Source organism: Nyctereutes procyonoides, unplaced genomic scaffold (genome assembly GCF_905146905.1).
Source record: "Nyctereutes procyonoides isolate TBG_1078 unplaced genomic scaffold, NYPRO_anot_genome, whole genome shotgun sequence".
Lineage (NCBI taxonomy): Eukaryota > Metazoa > Chordata > Mammalia > Carnivora > Canidae > Nyctereutes > Nyctereutes procyonoides.
Window position 1 is genome coordinate 20,699,412 of NW_026575030.1, and position 15,263 is coordinate 20,714,674.

Genomic DNA, 15,263 nt, shown 5'->3' on the forward strand with positions numbered 1-15,263 from the left:
ATCTTCATCTATTATCTCATTTAATTCTCATACAAGTAACCTATAACCCTGCGCTTCCAGGAATGTGACCCATCAAGATCCATTTCTGGAAATGATAGTACATGAGCAATATATGAAGAAATGAGGGCATTTGCTCAAAACCAGAAATATTTTTCCAAATAAAGTAAAAAATGAATTTTTAATTACTATATTTCCATGTACTAAGTACACATACCTGCATACCAATATTATGGTTAAGAATACAAATTTCTCATGACTTCTCCCCATAGTTTTTATGCTAAAATTAATAAAAAATGCTTTGTTTGCACTTGAGCCACTTTGGGACATGCCCCCAAATCAGTCAACTTTTGGCTTATTCTTCTGGACCATGTGAAGTACTGGAGAGGAAAAGTCTAAAAATTGTCATACTGCACACTTTACTTTGCCCTTCCATTTCTTTTTTTTTAATTTTTTTTTAATTTTTATTTATTTATGATAGAGAGAGAGAGAGAGAGAGAGAGAGAGAGGCACAGAGACATAGGCAGAGGGAGAAGCAGGCTCCATGCACCGGGAGCCCGATGTGGGATTCGATCCTGGGTCTCCAGGATCACGCCCTGGGCCAAAGGCAGGTGCCAAACTGCTGCGCCACCCAGGGATCCCTGCCCTTCCATTTCTTATAAATACTACTCTTTTTACTTTTCAAGGACAGTCATGGGAATAATTTTTTCAGGGAACTTTCACCATAACTATTTTACATCATGTAAATACCTAAAGAAGTAGAAGGGTCCTAAATTGAAATCCTTTCTAATCCTATCAGTATTCAAAACTAACATTTTCTGAGTCATTTTTAAAAGCAGATGAGTGTAGTAAAGACAAATAAAATAAAATGAATGAAGCTAGGTCCAGAATAGAAGTGTCCTCTAAAAAGAGAAAGCCAGATAAACCTCAAACTGGTCTTCTGCTCTCAAGGCCTTAACACCAAGAACTTATTCAAACTGGGAGATACCAGGTTTCCTTAACCTTACATTTTTCAACATTCAAGTCACCAAACTCACTTGTTCCATTTCTTCCCCAATTTTGCTGAGATATAGTTGACATATTATATTACCTGAAGGTGTATCACATAACAATTTGATATACATACATGTTGTAAAATGATTATCACAATAAACTTACTTAACAATCATCACCTTCACTTCCTAAAGTGTGATATCTATGTTCTGATTTATATTGATTTATTCTTGTTTTAATTTTTTATTTAAATTCAATTTAGATAACATATATTCTGTTATTAATTTCAGGGGTAGAATTTAGTGATTCATCTGTTGCATATTAACACCCCATGCTCCAATTTTGTAAATATACTAAAACCCATTTATATAACTTTAAAAGGGTGAATTTTATGTCATGTGAATTGTATCTTAGTAAAACTATTAAAAAATTAAAAGAACTTTAAAAATACCCTAGCACAGGGATCCTTGGGTGGCACAGCGGTTTAGCGCCTGCCTTTGGCCCAGGGCGCAATCCTGGAGACGCGGGATCGGGTCCCACGTCGGGCTCCCGGTGCATGGAGCCTGCTTCTCCCTCTGCCTGTGTCTCTCTCTCTGTGTGACTATCATAAAAAAAAAAAAAATCCTAGCACAAAAAGCATATGATGTACTTCAAAGAAAAATAAAATTCATCTTTTAAAACTGGAAAAAACAAACAAACAAACAAACAACACCCCATGCTCATGACATCAAGGTCCTCCTTAATGGCCATCACACAGTTACCCCATCCCCCACCCACCTCTTCTCCAGTCGCCCTCAGTTTGTTTCCTAGAGTTAACTGTCTCTTATCGCTTGCCTCCCTCTCTGTTTCCATCTTATTTTATTTTTCCTTCCCTTCCTCCATGTTCTTCTGTTTGTTTCTGAAACTCCACATATGAGTGAAATCATATAGTATTTGTCTTTCTCTGATTGACTTATTTTGCTTATTAGCAAAACATCTAATTCCAACCATGTCATTGCAAATAGCAAGACTGCATTCTTTTTGATGACTGAGTAGTATTTCTGATTTATTCTTGATCTTAAAAGCTTAACTGTATGGGCAGCCCGGGTGGCTGAGCGGTTTAGCGCCACCTTCAACCCAGGGTGTGGTCCTGGAGACCTGAAATTGAGTCCCACGTCAGGCTCCCTCCATGGAATGGAGCCTGCTTATACCTCTGCCTGTGTCTGTGTGCCTCTCTCTCTCTCTCTCTCTGTCTCTCATGAATAAATAAAATCTTTTTTAAAAAAAAAAAGCTTAACTGTCAAAAAACATCATGATAAATTCTGAAAGCAAATAAAAGTACCCTCACATCCTAAGGCTTTGATTCCAAAATTACATAAAGAGCACTGGAATCCTAGAAACCTGAGCATTCAGATCTACTACCAACTTCTGAACAAAGCTAAGGAACTTTATTTCCCCACAGTATAGTGTCCCTAAGATACCAAAACTACAAAAGAATGTGGCTCTTATTCTAAGATATAAGAATATAAACGACATAAATCATTTATATTTGTTGTATGCTCATATAGAATAAAGGTAAACTTAAACAATTTTTGATTTATGTAGCTAGTATATTTAGCGTCTTTACCTTTTTATGATCCTTTACCCTAATGATACAATTACCACTTTCAGAGAGTTGAAAAGCTAAATTCAATTGAAGCCCATACGCAGTAGTTGGATTAATCTATTCATACCCGAATCTTAGATGCAAGTAAACAGATCACCATGAGAAATCAAATATGGCACTGCATTCTTTAACCACATTTTCAACAAGTAGGGTCAGTCTTTCTTGGGTTAAACCTGTTTGGTAATAATTATTTGAATAGTGTCACCTTGGATTCATGTACCCTTTATCTGGACAAAGGTAAGGTCTTTGAAGTATAATAGGTTCAAAGCAGCGCTTTACAGAGCCACTTCTTCAAGTACACATAGTGCTCTCCATTAATCACCATAAATTAAAAGCAGCAAGTCTTTCTAAGCGTTTTAGCATATGCCAAGGAAGAGCCAGGCCTGTGTGGCAAGTGACAGCATAATCTATTGCTACCTGAATCACTTTCATCAACAGTTAAGCCAACCTCAGAATAAAGTTCTACCTATTTTCTTTTGGAAGGATTTTGACTTCATTCCTCCTTTAAAGAGCAGAAATTGCTTAAGCCACTTAAATAAGGTTATCCAAGGAAAAAGTTTTCCTAAATGCCAGCTCAGTCTTAAGTTTTCCAAGTCACAATCAGAAGTGATACTCAAGGAGCCAGCATTACCCTGATATTAAAATCAGACAAACCCACTGCAAAAAAAAGAGAGAGAGAGAGACAGAACTACAGGCCAATATCTCTGATGAACATAGATACAAAAATCCTCAACAAAATATTAGCAAACCAAATGCAATGATATACCAAAATCATTATTCACCATGATCAAGTGGAACTCACTTCTGGGATACAAGGGCAGGTCAATATTCACAAATCAATCAATGTGATATATTACATCAATAAGAGAATTTAAAAAGTACATCATCATTTCAATAGATGCATAAAAAGCATTTGACAAAGTGTAATATCCATTCATTATAAAAACCCTCAATAGGGGAACCTGGGTGGCTCAGTCGGTTATGCATCTGCCTTCGGGGCCAAGATCCCAGAGTCCTGGTACCAGGCCCACATTTCATCAGGCTCCTTGCTCAGCAGGGAGCCTGCTTCTCCCTCTGCTTCTGCCTGCCAGTCTCCCTGCTTGTGCGTGCTCTCACTCTGACAAATAAATACAATCTTTAATATAAAACCCTCAACAAAGTAGGTTTAGAGGAAACATACCTCAACATAATAAAAGCCATATATGTAAAACCCACAATGAACATCTCATATCAGTGGTGAAAAACTAAGAGCTTTCCCTTAAGATCAGGAACAAGACAAGGATGTCCACTCTCACCACTTCTTTTCAACATAGTACCGGAAATCCTAGCCACAGAAATCAGACAACAAAAGGAAATAAAAGGCTACTGATTGGTAACAAAACAAAAAAAGGAGTAAAATTTTCCCTATTTGCAGATGACATGATACTATATATAGAAAACCCTAAAGAATCCACCCAAGGGATCCCTGGGTGGCGCGGCGGTTTGGCGCCTGCCTTTGGCCCAGGGCGCGATCCTGGAGACCCGGGATCGAATCCCACATCGGGCTACCGGTGCATGGAGCCTGCTTCTCCCTCTGCCTGTGTCTCTGCCTCTCTCTCTCTCTCTCTCTCTGTGACTATCATAAATAAATAAAAATTAAAAAAAAAAGTTTAAAAAAAAAAGAATCCACCCAAACACAATTAAAAGTGATAAATGAATTCAGTAATATCAAAGGATAAAAAAACCTATATACAGAAATTTGTTGCATTTCTATACTCATGAGGTAGCAGGAAGAGAAATTAAGAAAACAATTCTATTTACAATTACACCAAAATAATAAAATACCTAAGAATAAACTTAAGCAGGTTAATTAACTGAAAACAGTTAAAACACTGATGAAAGAAATTGAAGACAACACAAACAAATGGAAATATATTCCATGCTCATGGATCGGAAGAACAAATATTATTAATATCTAGGCCAGAGGCAGGCACCATACCACTGAGCCACCCAGGGATCCCCCAATCTACAGATTTAATGCAATCTCTAGCAAAATATCAACAGCATTCTTCATGGAACTACAACAAATAATCCTAAAATTTGTATGGAAATACAAAAGACCCTAATTAGCCAAAACAATCTTGAAAAAGAAGAACAAAACTGGAAGTATCACAATCCCAGATTTCAAGATATGCTACAAAGCTGTAGTAATCAAAACAGCGTGGTACAGGCATAAAAATAGACACATATGGGCAGCCTGGGTGGTTCTGCGGTTTAGCATCACCTTCAGCCTGGGGCATGATCCTGGAGACCCAGGATGGAGTCCCACGACAAGCTCCCTGCAAGGAGCCTGCTTCTCCCTCTCCCTGTGCCTCTGCCTCTCTGTCCCTGTGTCTCTCATGAATAAATAAATATTTTTTTAAAAAAATTAAAAAATAGACACATACATCAATAGAATAGTGGTGAGCCCAGAAATAAACCCATGATTACATCATCAATTCATCTTTGACAAAGGAGGCAAGAATGGGAAATAGGAAAAAGACAGTCTCTTCTAAAAATGGTGTTGGGAAAACTGGACAGCTACATGCAAAAGAATGAAAACGGACACTTTACATATACACAAATAAGCTCAAAATGAATTAGGGACCTAAATGTGGGACCTGAAACCATAAAAATCCTAGAATAGAGCAAAGGTAGTAATTTTTCTGACATCAGCTGTAGCAATAGTTTTTTAGATCTATCTCCTGAAACAAGGGAAATGAAAGCAAAAATAAACTATTGGTACTACATCAAAATACAAAGCTTCTGCACAGCAAAGACAACAATCAACAAAATTAAGACAATCTACAGAACAGGAGAAAATACTCACGAATGACATATCTGATAAAGGGTTAGTATCCAAAATATACATAAAGAACTTATAAAATGCAACACCAAAAATATAAATGATCAATTAAAAAATGGACACAATACATGAATAGACATTTCTCCAAGAAGACATACAGATGGCCAACAGACATGAAAAGATGCTCAACATCACTCATCATGAGGGAAATGCAAATCAAACCACAGTGAAGGGACACCTGGGAGGCTCAGTCGATTAAGCATCTGTCTTTGATTCAGGTCATGATCCTCAGGTTCTGGGACTGAGATCCACATCAGGCTCCCTGCTCAACGGGGAGCCTGCTTCTCCCTCTCCTTTGCCCCTCCCCCTGCTTGTGCTCTCTTACTTGTGCTCTCTCTAATAAATAAATAAGATCTTAAAAAAAAAAAACAACACAATGAGATATCACTCTACACCTGCCAGAATGGCTAAAGTTAAAAATACAAGAAACAACAAGTGTTGGTGAGGATGTGGAATAAAAGGAACTCTCATGCATTGTCAGTAGGAATGCAAAGTGGAGCAGCCACTATGGAAAACAATATGGAGGTTCCTAAAAAAATGAAAAATAGAATTACCATATGATCCAGGAATTCCACTACTGGATATTTACCCAAAGAATACAAAAATATTAATTTGAGAAGATATATATAGAACCCTATGTTCATTGCAGCATTATTTACAATAGCCAAATTATGGAATCAGCTCAAGTATCCACTGACAGATGAATAGATAAAGAAGATGTAGTTACATACACATAGAATGGAATATTAGTTGGCCATAAAAAAATCTTGCCATTTATGACAACACAGATGGATGTACAGAGTATAACACTAAATAAAATAAGTCAGCCAGAAAAAGAAAAATACCATGTGATTTCACTCATATGTGGAATTTGAGAAACAAAACAAATACAAGAACAAAAAGAGACAAGTCAAAAAAGAGACTCTTAATTGATAATAAACTGATGATTACCAGAGGGGAGGTTAGTGGAAGGAATGGGTGAAATAGGTAAAGGGGATTAAGAGTGCATTTATTGGGATACCTGAGTGGCTCATTGGTTAAGCGCCTGCCTTCAGCTCAGGTCGTGATCTGGAGTCCCAGGATCGAGTCCCACATCGGGCTCCCTGCATGGAGCCTGCTTCTCCCTCTGCCTGTGTCTCTGCCTCTCTCTCTGTGTGTCTCTCATGAATAAATAAATAAAAATTTAAAAAAATACTGAGAGAAATAAGAGATATGTAATAGTTACCTCTGGTTCTATGAGGGAAGTATAGAGAAACTGTTTAGCTCTTCCTAAACAGTTCTAGCAATTCATGAAAGATCAGTAATCTAAAAAATGTTAGGAGCAAACAAGAGGCTGGAAAGTACCATCAAGGATTTTTTAAATACCAAAGTGGCAAGGGCATCTTATGCTGAAAGACTGTGGTCAGGCAAACACCTGGGAATTTTAATACCAAAAAACACTCCCTGAAAAGAAGCAGTAAGTTCCTTCTTTAAAGTAGAGGAAAACATAGTTAAGTGAAATAATTATTGGTAACACTTAAGTAGCAAGAGACTACCATATTTATGTTTAATTTTCTTCTTATCTGGCTCCATATTTTCTGGATTTAATTATACAGTGTTTAACTTGTAGAGTATGCAGTTAAATATTTATGATGTTAAGTAAATAATATGCTTATAGAAAAAACATGCTTGGGACGCCTGAGTGTTGAGCTCAGTGGTTGAGCATCTGCCTTCAGCTCAGGTCATGATCTCAGGGTCCTGGGATCAAGTCCTGCATCAGGCTCCCCACAGAGAGCCTATTTCTCCCTCTGCCTATGTCTCCACTTCTCTCACTGTGTCTCTCATGAATAAATAAATAAAATCTTTAAAACAAACAAAAAACGCCATACTTGATGTTATTATAGTCTCTCAGCTCTGGGGGACCTAGGAAAATCTAACCATTGGATAGTCCCATCTCTTTAATGGCTGACAGCAGAATCTTAATGTCTAGGAGGGAATAAGTAGTATTCCTAGACATGCCTGTAACTCCAAATCTATTCAACAAAGACATCATCAATTATACAACATTAGAGTGGTATCAAATTTATTGAATTTCAACAATGAGCAGATTTACCAAAAGGAAAATCCCTTGTCGGAAACCTAACCACTGAGGATGTAACCCCTCCATATGGAGTTCAAAAAGTCTCCATCATGTAGCCCCAATCTCAATACCAACTTTCCCACTCAGTACTCCTCAATTTTATTTATTTTTTTTAATTTTTTATTTATTTATGATAGTCACACACACAGAGAGAGAGAGAGAGAGAGGGGGGGGGGCAGAGACACAGGCAGAGGGAGAAGCAGGCTCCATGCACCGGGAGCCCGACGTGGGATTCGATCCCGGGTCTCCAGGATCGCGCCCTGGGCCAAAGGCAGGCGTTAAACCGCTGCGCCACCCAGGGATCCCCAGTACTCCTCAATTTTAAATAGTCTCTCTCCTTATGAAACTCTATTATAAACATGCCAACCTCATTGCCTACTTCCATGATTTTATTTATGCAGACCTTTCCACTTAAAGGCTTCTCTTCTTGTCTCATTCAGGGATTCAGGTTCAGCTCTAGTTCAACCTTCTCCTAAGAAGTTCTAAATAACCTGACCAGCTATATAATTCCTTTGTTAGAAACCTCATAATAAATGCTGTCAATATACCATTCCTCCTGATGATCCTTTAAAAAAAATTGCTGTTTTTATTGAATGCGGTTTGTTTCCTGAAGGATAGAGATTGTATCTTTTCTATTTCTTTTGTGCTTTAATAAGGAGGGAGGGGCTCCTGGGTGCCTCAGTGGTTGAGCATCTGCCTTTGGCTCAGGTTGTGATCCTGAGGTCCTGGGATCAAGTCCCACATCGGGTTCCCTGCAGGAAGCCGGCTTCTCCCTCTGCCTATGTCTCTGCCTCTTTCTGTGTGTCTCTCATGAATAAACAAATAAAATCTTAAAAAAAATAAGAAGGAAGTAGAAAATGTCATGCATCAGAAAGAGAACAAGGTTCATAGTCAGGCCAACCTAAATTTGAATCCTAGATCTCCACAAACTAGCTATGCATCCTTTGGTAAGCCATTTAAATTCTTTAAGCTTCAGTTCCTTCAGTGTAATTGATGATCTATAGGAAGCATCATCACAGAGTACATAATAATATTCCTTCTCTTTTCTCTGTCCTTTTCCCTCTTTGAATTTCCATTGCATAAGTATAATAAATCCAACTATATCAGAAGGGGTACCTGAATAAAATCTTACCCACTCTGCCTCAGAGAAAAATCTACCAAAAACTATCTGGGATTGGACAGTCTGCAACACAAATTAAGACTTGTCACTGTGCTCTGCATCTAAAGAATATCTCAACTGTTTTTAAACTAGGGTCAAGTCTCCTCTCAGTAAGCACAGATTCCAAGGCCTGATTATGCTCAGGGTACTCTTGCTGATACAGGAAAGCTAGGAAGACTTCCTCAGATTTGGAGGTACCTTGTATATAACAGAGACTCAAATCTGCTTACTTGATAGAATGGTAGAAACATATAAGCTTTTATTGCAAAACAATAAAGTTCATTTCATGAGTCATAGAAGAAAGCCAATCTCATTACCTTACAGTCACGTCTCATGTTGTCTGGGTAGCAGGGTGCTTTATAAGCAAGGTAAAGGAGACACACACCACCACCCCTTCCATAGCAAAGGCACAGGAGGAAAGACAGTGCTTCAGTTGTCTCCAGTTTCAGGGATACTATTTTAAAGTAAAAGCTAATCATCATTACAACTAAAACTAGATTATCTTAAATATTGCTGAGACAAAGAAAGAGCAAAGGAACATTTAAAAAATCATCTTTATTTATTTTTTTAATTTTTTAAAGATTTTATTTATTCATGAGAGACACAGATAGAAAGAGGCACAGACACAGGCAGAGGGAGAAGCAGGCTCCATGCAGGAAGCTTGACGTGGGACTCGATCCTGGGTCTCCAGGATCACCCTGGGCCAAAGGCGGCGCTAAACCACTGAGCCACTGGGGCTGCCCTAAAAAAATCATTTTTAAAAGAGGACAGAATCGGGGCACCTGGGTGGCTCAGTGGTTGACCATCTGCCTTTGGCTCAAGATGTGATCCCAGGGTCCTGGGATCGAGTCCCACATCGGATTCTGTGCAGGGAGCCTGCTTTTCCCTCTGCCTGTGTCTCTGCCTTTCTCTCTCATGAATAAATAAATAAAATCTTTAAAAAAATAAATGACAGAATTAATATTAAACAGATATGAACTAAAAATAAAAATCAATGAAATAAACTCAACTATTTAAAACAAAATAGCCAATCAAGCAAAAAGGCAAGCAGAAATTATGATATTACATCACGGTTGCATTCAAGGCAAGAATCATTAAAAAAGACAAGTCATAATGAAGAGATAGCTCTCACTAATTTTTATGTATCTAATAACATGGCCTCAAAATATATACAACAGGGGCGTCTGGGTGGATCAGTCGGTTAAATGGTTGACTCTTGATTTCAACTCAGATCATGATCTCAGAGTCCTGAGATCCAGCCCCAAGTTGGGCTCTGGGCTCAGTGGGGAGTCAGCTTGATTCTCTCCTTCTGCCCCTCCCCACCCTGTGTGTACACTTGCATATGCACACTCTCTCTCAAGTGAATAAATCGTTTTTAAAATACACATATATATGAAAGAACACATACAAAACAAAAACTGCAGAAAACATAAAAAGAAAATTGAGGGGCACCTGCTGGCTCAGTCAGTGGAACATGGGATTCTTGATCTGAGGGTTATGGGTTCAAGCCCCACTTTGGATGTAGAAAATTACTTAAAAAATAAAATCTTAAAAAATGAAAACTGAAAATAGAAAAGAAAAAACAATGGTAATGGGAGATTAATTTTCAGATCATGAAAACCAAAAGTAAAAAAGTGATTAGAAAAGCTAAATAGTATTACATATAATAAGGTTGTTCTTTAAATCTAGAAAGTTACATCCTGAAGAACACTTTTTTTAAAGCACAGAACATTCACAAAAACTAGCCTTGTACTAAGGGACACACAGTAAAAAAGTCAATCAATCCTCCAAAGCAGTACAGGAATATTCTCTGACCCAAGAGCAGTAAGACAGTGAGTGAGCAAATGGGCAGCCCAGGTGGCTCAGTGGTTTAGCGCCGCCTTAGGCCCAAGGTGTGATCCTGGAGACCCAGGATCAAGTCCCACATCGGACTCCTGGCATGGAGCCTACTTCTCCCTCTGCCTGTGTCTCTGTCTCTCTCTCTCTCTGTCTATCATGAATAAATAAATAAAATCTTTAAAAAGAAAGTGAGCAAATAACAAAAATAGAACAAATAGGTAAAAAAAAGAAGAAAAAAACACCTGGAAATTTTAAAACTCTCAAAGGACTCTTGAGGAGGCAAAAATAAAAGTCATGGTACTGAAGGGGGTGGAGAGTGAATGACGTTATGGTTCTTAAAGCTTTCTTTGCAAAAGCTTCCAAGTGAGTCATAAACAGTCATAGACTGTCTTAGAATCTTTTAGAAATTATGGGATTCTGCTATTTTCTAATTTAAAAAAACCAATCATCTCTTCACTCCTACAATCTAGCAGGTTTTCTGTGAATTTCATGGCCCTACAAATTTTGAGGATAGTTTGTCAAGTCCCTAGTCACCAATAATTTATGATTTCCTTTAAATAATCATCTCTCCTCTCAATCAAATGTGGGTTAAACTTCAAATGAGACTGATGCAGAGGAATTAAAAACATATAAGCATGACCTAGTTGTTTCCTGAAAAACTCAGATTTAAATCTGTAACAGCATTGTTCAATTGAACTTTCTGATTCTAGAAATTCTATGTGTGCTTTCCAATACAGCAGCCACTAGCCACACTGGCCATTAAGCACGTGACATCTGGTTAGCATGACTAAAGAACTGAAATTTTAAATTTTATTTAATTTTGATTAATTTAAACTTAAATTGCCACATGTGGCTGGTGGCTACTATGTAGGACACAGCTGGTCTATAATCATTCAGGTAGGCTGGTGAAATTTAGGGAGAAAAGATTACAAAACACACACAAAACGATTCCTTTTAATAAGTGGTAAGTGGTAAAGCAGCTATAAAAAACAAAACAGAGGTGCCTAGGTGGTACAGTTGGTTAAGCAGCTGACTCTTGTTTTGGCTCAGGTCATGATCTTAGAGTCCTAGGATCAAGCCCCATATCAGACTCTGGGCTTTGAGCAACGTATGCTTTAGAATTCTCTCCCTCAGCCCTTTCCCCAGCTTGCTTGTTCTCTCTCTCTAAAATAAATGGTTAAGTCTAAAAAAAAAAAAAAAAAAAGAAAGAAAGAAAGAAAGAAAGAAAGAAAGAAAGAAAGAAAGAAAGAAAAAAAAGCACAGGAAGAGCTGTCGGGAGGATAGATATTGAGAAAAGCTTCAGTTTAGGGTTCCTGCTGTTTGCTGATAGGCCTCCCTCTGCTGGGTTCTGACAATAGCATTTTTCCTCCAAAGCTTCAAGGGTATATTGGAGGGGGGAGCAGTGGGCAATGGGGGTAGGTGTACTAATAACTGGACTAGCAGTAGGGATTGCTCAAAAATTATTTGATCCTCCTGCTTTACTTACTAGTTCTATATAAACTGTCAACCCTTAGCATGGTTAAAGAAAAAAAGAGACAGAAAGGGAAGAAGATAGAAAATGAAGATAAATGTAAAAAAGTAAAAATGAGGACAGCCCAGGTGGCTCAGCGGTTTACCACTGCCTTCAGCCCAGGGCGTGATCCTGGAGACCTTGGATCAAGTCCCAAGTCAGGCTCCCTGTGTGGAGCCTGCTTCTCCCTCTGCCTTTGTCTCTGCCTCTCTCTCTCTCTCTTTCTCTCTCTCTCTCTGTGTCTCTCGTGAATTAAAAAAAAAATCTTAAAAAAAAAGTAAAAACGGATAGGGAGAAAGGGGAAAAAAGAGGCCCTTCCAATGGCAACAGTACCACTGGCACCTGCCCAACTATAAGAGGCATGACCAAATGGTTAACATTTCCATTCCTTGAATAAATATTCACTGAACATCGATCATGTTTGGCACTGTGCTGGGCGCTGGGCTTACAGTGGTTAAAGGGGAAAAGTCCCCATTTTCCAAGGTATTCAGAATGAAAAGGAGGAAATGGGCACCTACATAACTATGCTATGCAGAGAGAAGTGCTCTAAAGAGAAATGGAGGAGGGCGGGTCAAGGATGCCTTCTAAAGGAGCATTATTTACAAGATGACTAATAGCCTTCCAGACAAAGGAGGAGGGAGTGCAGGGAAGGTGGAGAAGCAAGAATGAGAATGGTGGGGAAGGACATGTAAGAGTGAGTGAATGCCATGGTTTTGTAACTGGGAACTTTGTAGAGATTAAAGTACAGATTAAATGTCAGAGATGAGTTTTGACTATTTTCTATTTTCAATAAGAAAGGACTGAACTTTTCTGAGCAAAATACTAGAGTAACTTTATTTCTGAAAAACTAACGTGGTGGAAAAAAAACGTGGTGGCAGTGTGGCAGATGTTTGGAATTAGGGTCAGAGTTCAGACTGGGAGGGCCTGAGTCCACAATGAGAGGTAGAGATAACAAGGGTCCTTGATGAATATATTGCTTATATGTTCCCTTCTTTTGGTAACAGACTCCTCCTTTTCCACAGGTGAAGCACCCCTCTGCCAATTACTCTGGTCCATGAAGTTCCAAGAAAGTATATCCTTGCTTCAGGATCTAGGGTTGGACACATAAGTTAGGCCTGACTGAGCAGCATAGTCCATACCCTGATTATAAGAAGGGGAACATAACTCAGGTCAGTCCGAAAATAGCCAGCCTCCAAATTTTTGCTTGTTTTACCTATTGGGATTGCTTTTGTTCTGTTTTGTTCTGTTTTTTAAATTTTATTTAGTTTTGTGTTGGTTGGGATCGTTAAACTTGAGGTTGTTTAGGGTTATCCTGTAGAAAAGTCTGCCTGAGAATGAAGCTACCACATAGAGAAGAGGAGTCCATGGATAGGGACAGATTCTTGTTTAAGCACCTACATTTGGTCATGCCTGAAGTAATGCTACTCCCTGGATATTTTAGTAATATAAGCAAATATATTTGGAAGTGGAGAAAAAAAAAGCTTCCAGAGAAAAATCAAGAACAAAATTCATAGGACCTGGTAATTGCTTGGATATGGAAAATGAAAAAGAAAATATCAAATTTCACTTTGAGGCTTCTGGGTTTGCTGAAAGAAAGATGCTATTAACCAAGATAGAGAACAGAGGATGAAAAGGTTTTAGCCAATGGACTGAGCTCAGTTTGGAGATATTAAAAAGTACTTTAATACTTGAATTTTGACTCTATCTGGATCCTTGCACAAAGAAACTGCATATAGCTGGCTTCCAAGTTCAGACTACATAGCCCAAGGCAATCTGGAGTGGCAGAGCAATGCTAGAAGAATCATTCCTTTTATTGTTTATGAGTTTCACCAGACAACCTCTAAACAATTGACATTTACTACCTGACTAAAGAAAGAGAAGCACCATCCCTAAGCAGTATAGCATTTTGCTAGAGTGATTAACTAGCTAGATGAAAATTAAGGGAACTCACGAAATAACTACACTCCAAGGATAAAGTGAAAAGCTAGGCTCAGTGTGCTGAACACAAAGGAGCCATGGAAGAAGGAAGAACAAGCTGTACAACTGAAAACAACATCCAAAAAAGCACACACTCCCCTTATTTCAAGAAAACTGGGGAGGGGACAGAAGTAGACATTTTTTGCACTTAGTACATACCAGGCTCTCTATCACGCACATTATCTTATCAACACCTCACAACTTACCAGTTAGGAAGGCATTATTTTTCCCACTAAAATGGATGAGCCAAATTAAGCATTAGAGCTAGGATTCAAATGCAGGTCTCTCTGGCTTATAAGTCTTCTACACATTTCACTACATCAACTACTTTCAGAAAATATGTTAAGCTTATCCTTTATATATAAAAAGGATGCCATCTCATCATGAAGATTTTTTTTGCATTGAGTATTTTATTGACCGTAGAAAGTCGGGTTAGTAAAGACCCAACCACAATGCCTCAATTCTCAGGCACAGGTATGTATATGACAGTTGTCTATTTGGAGCTGAGACCTTTGGTGCCATGAAACCTCATTAAAGAACACATTCTCAAAAAAAAAAATTCTCAGTTAACTAGCCATCAACAAAGAGTAGGCTAGTAGGCTATAGCAACAATACCAGTGACCTTGTGGTGATAATCCCACTGCAGAAATTAAAATTTATTAAAGGTTTTATTTATTTATTCATGAGAGACACAGAAAGAGAGGCAAAGACACAGGCAGAGGGAGCAGCAGGCTTCATGCAGGGAGCCCAATGTGGGACTCGATCCGGGGTCTCTAGGATCACGCCCTGAGCCAAAGGCACATGCTCAATCACTGAGTCACCCAGGTGTCCCCAGAAATTAAATTTTGACTAGAGTTGCTTGGTTAAGAGGCAAGCAGGAGGGGCACCTGGTGGCTCAGTCAGTTGAGCAACCCACTCTTAGTTTCGGGTCAGGTTGTGGGATGGAGCAAAGTGTCATGTTGGGCCCTACACTCAGAGGGGACTCTGCTTGGGATTTTCGCCCTCTCCCTCTGCCCCTCCCCCCTGGTCATGTGAGCTCTTTCTCTCTCTTTCAGGTGAGTAAATAAATCTTGGTTTTTTTTTTGTTTTTTTTTTTTTTAAGAGGCAAGCATGGAAAGAATAATAGATATACCTGCAAAG

The 15,263-nt window shown here is 38.6% G+C and overlaps 1 protein-coding gene across 12 annotated transcripts in view; it reads right to left on the minus strand.

Annotated features, from left to right (window-relative positions):
• Positions 1-15,263, minus strand: part of RUBCN (rubicon autophagy regulator) — a 72,785-nt gene that overhangs the window by 44,523 nt on the left and 12,999 nt on the right. Inside the window, exon 1 of one of the 12 annotated variants that reach the window (XM_055316145.1) lies at positions 1,442-1,472. The exons of the other annotated variants lie outside the window; for them this stretch is intronic. The gene's annotated coding sequence lies outside the window, so the exon portion shown is untranslated. Of the gene's footprint in view, positions 1-1,441; positions 1,473-15,263 lie in introns of those variants that run through there. 12 annotated transcript variants of the gene reach the window in all.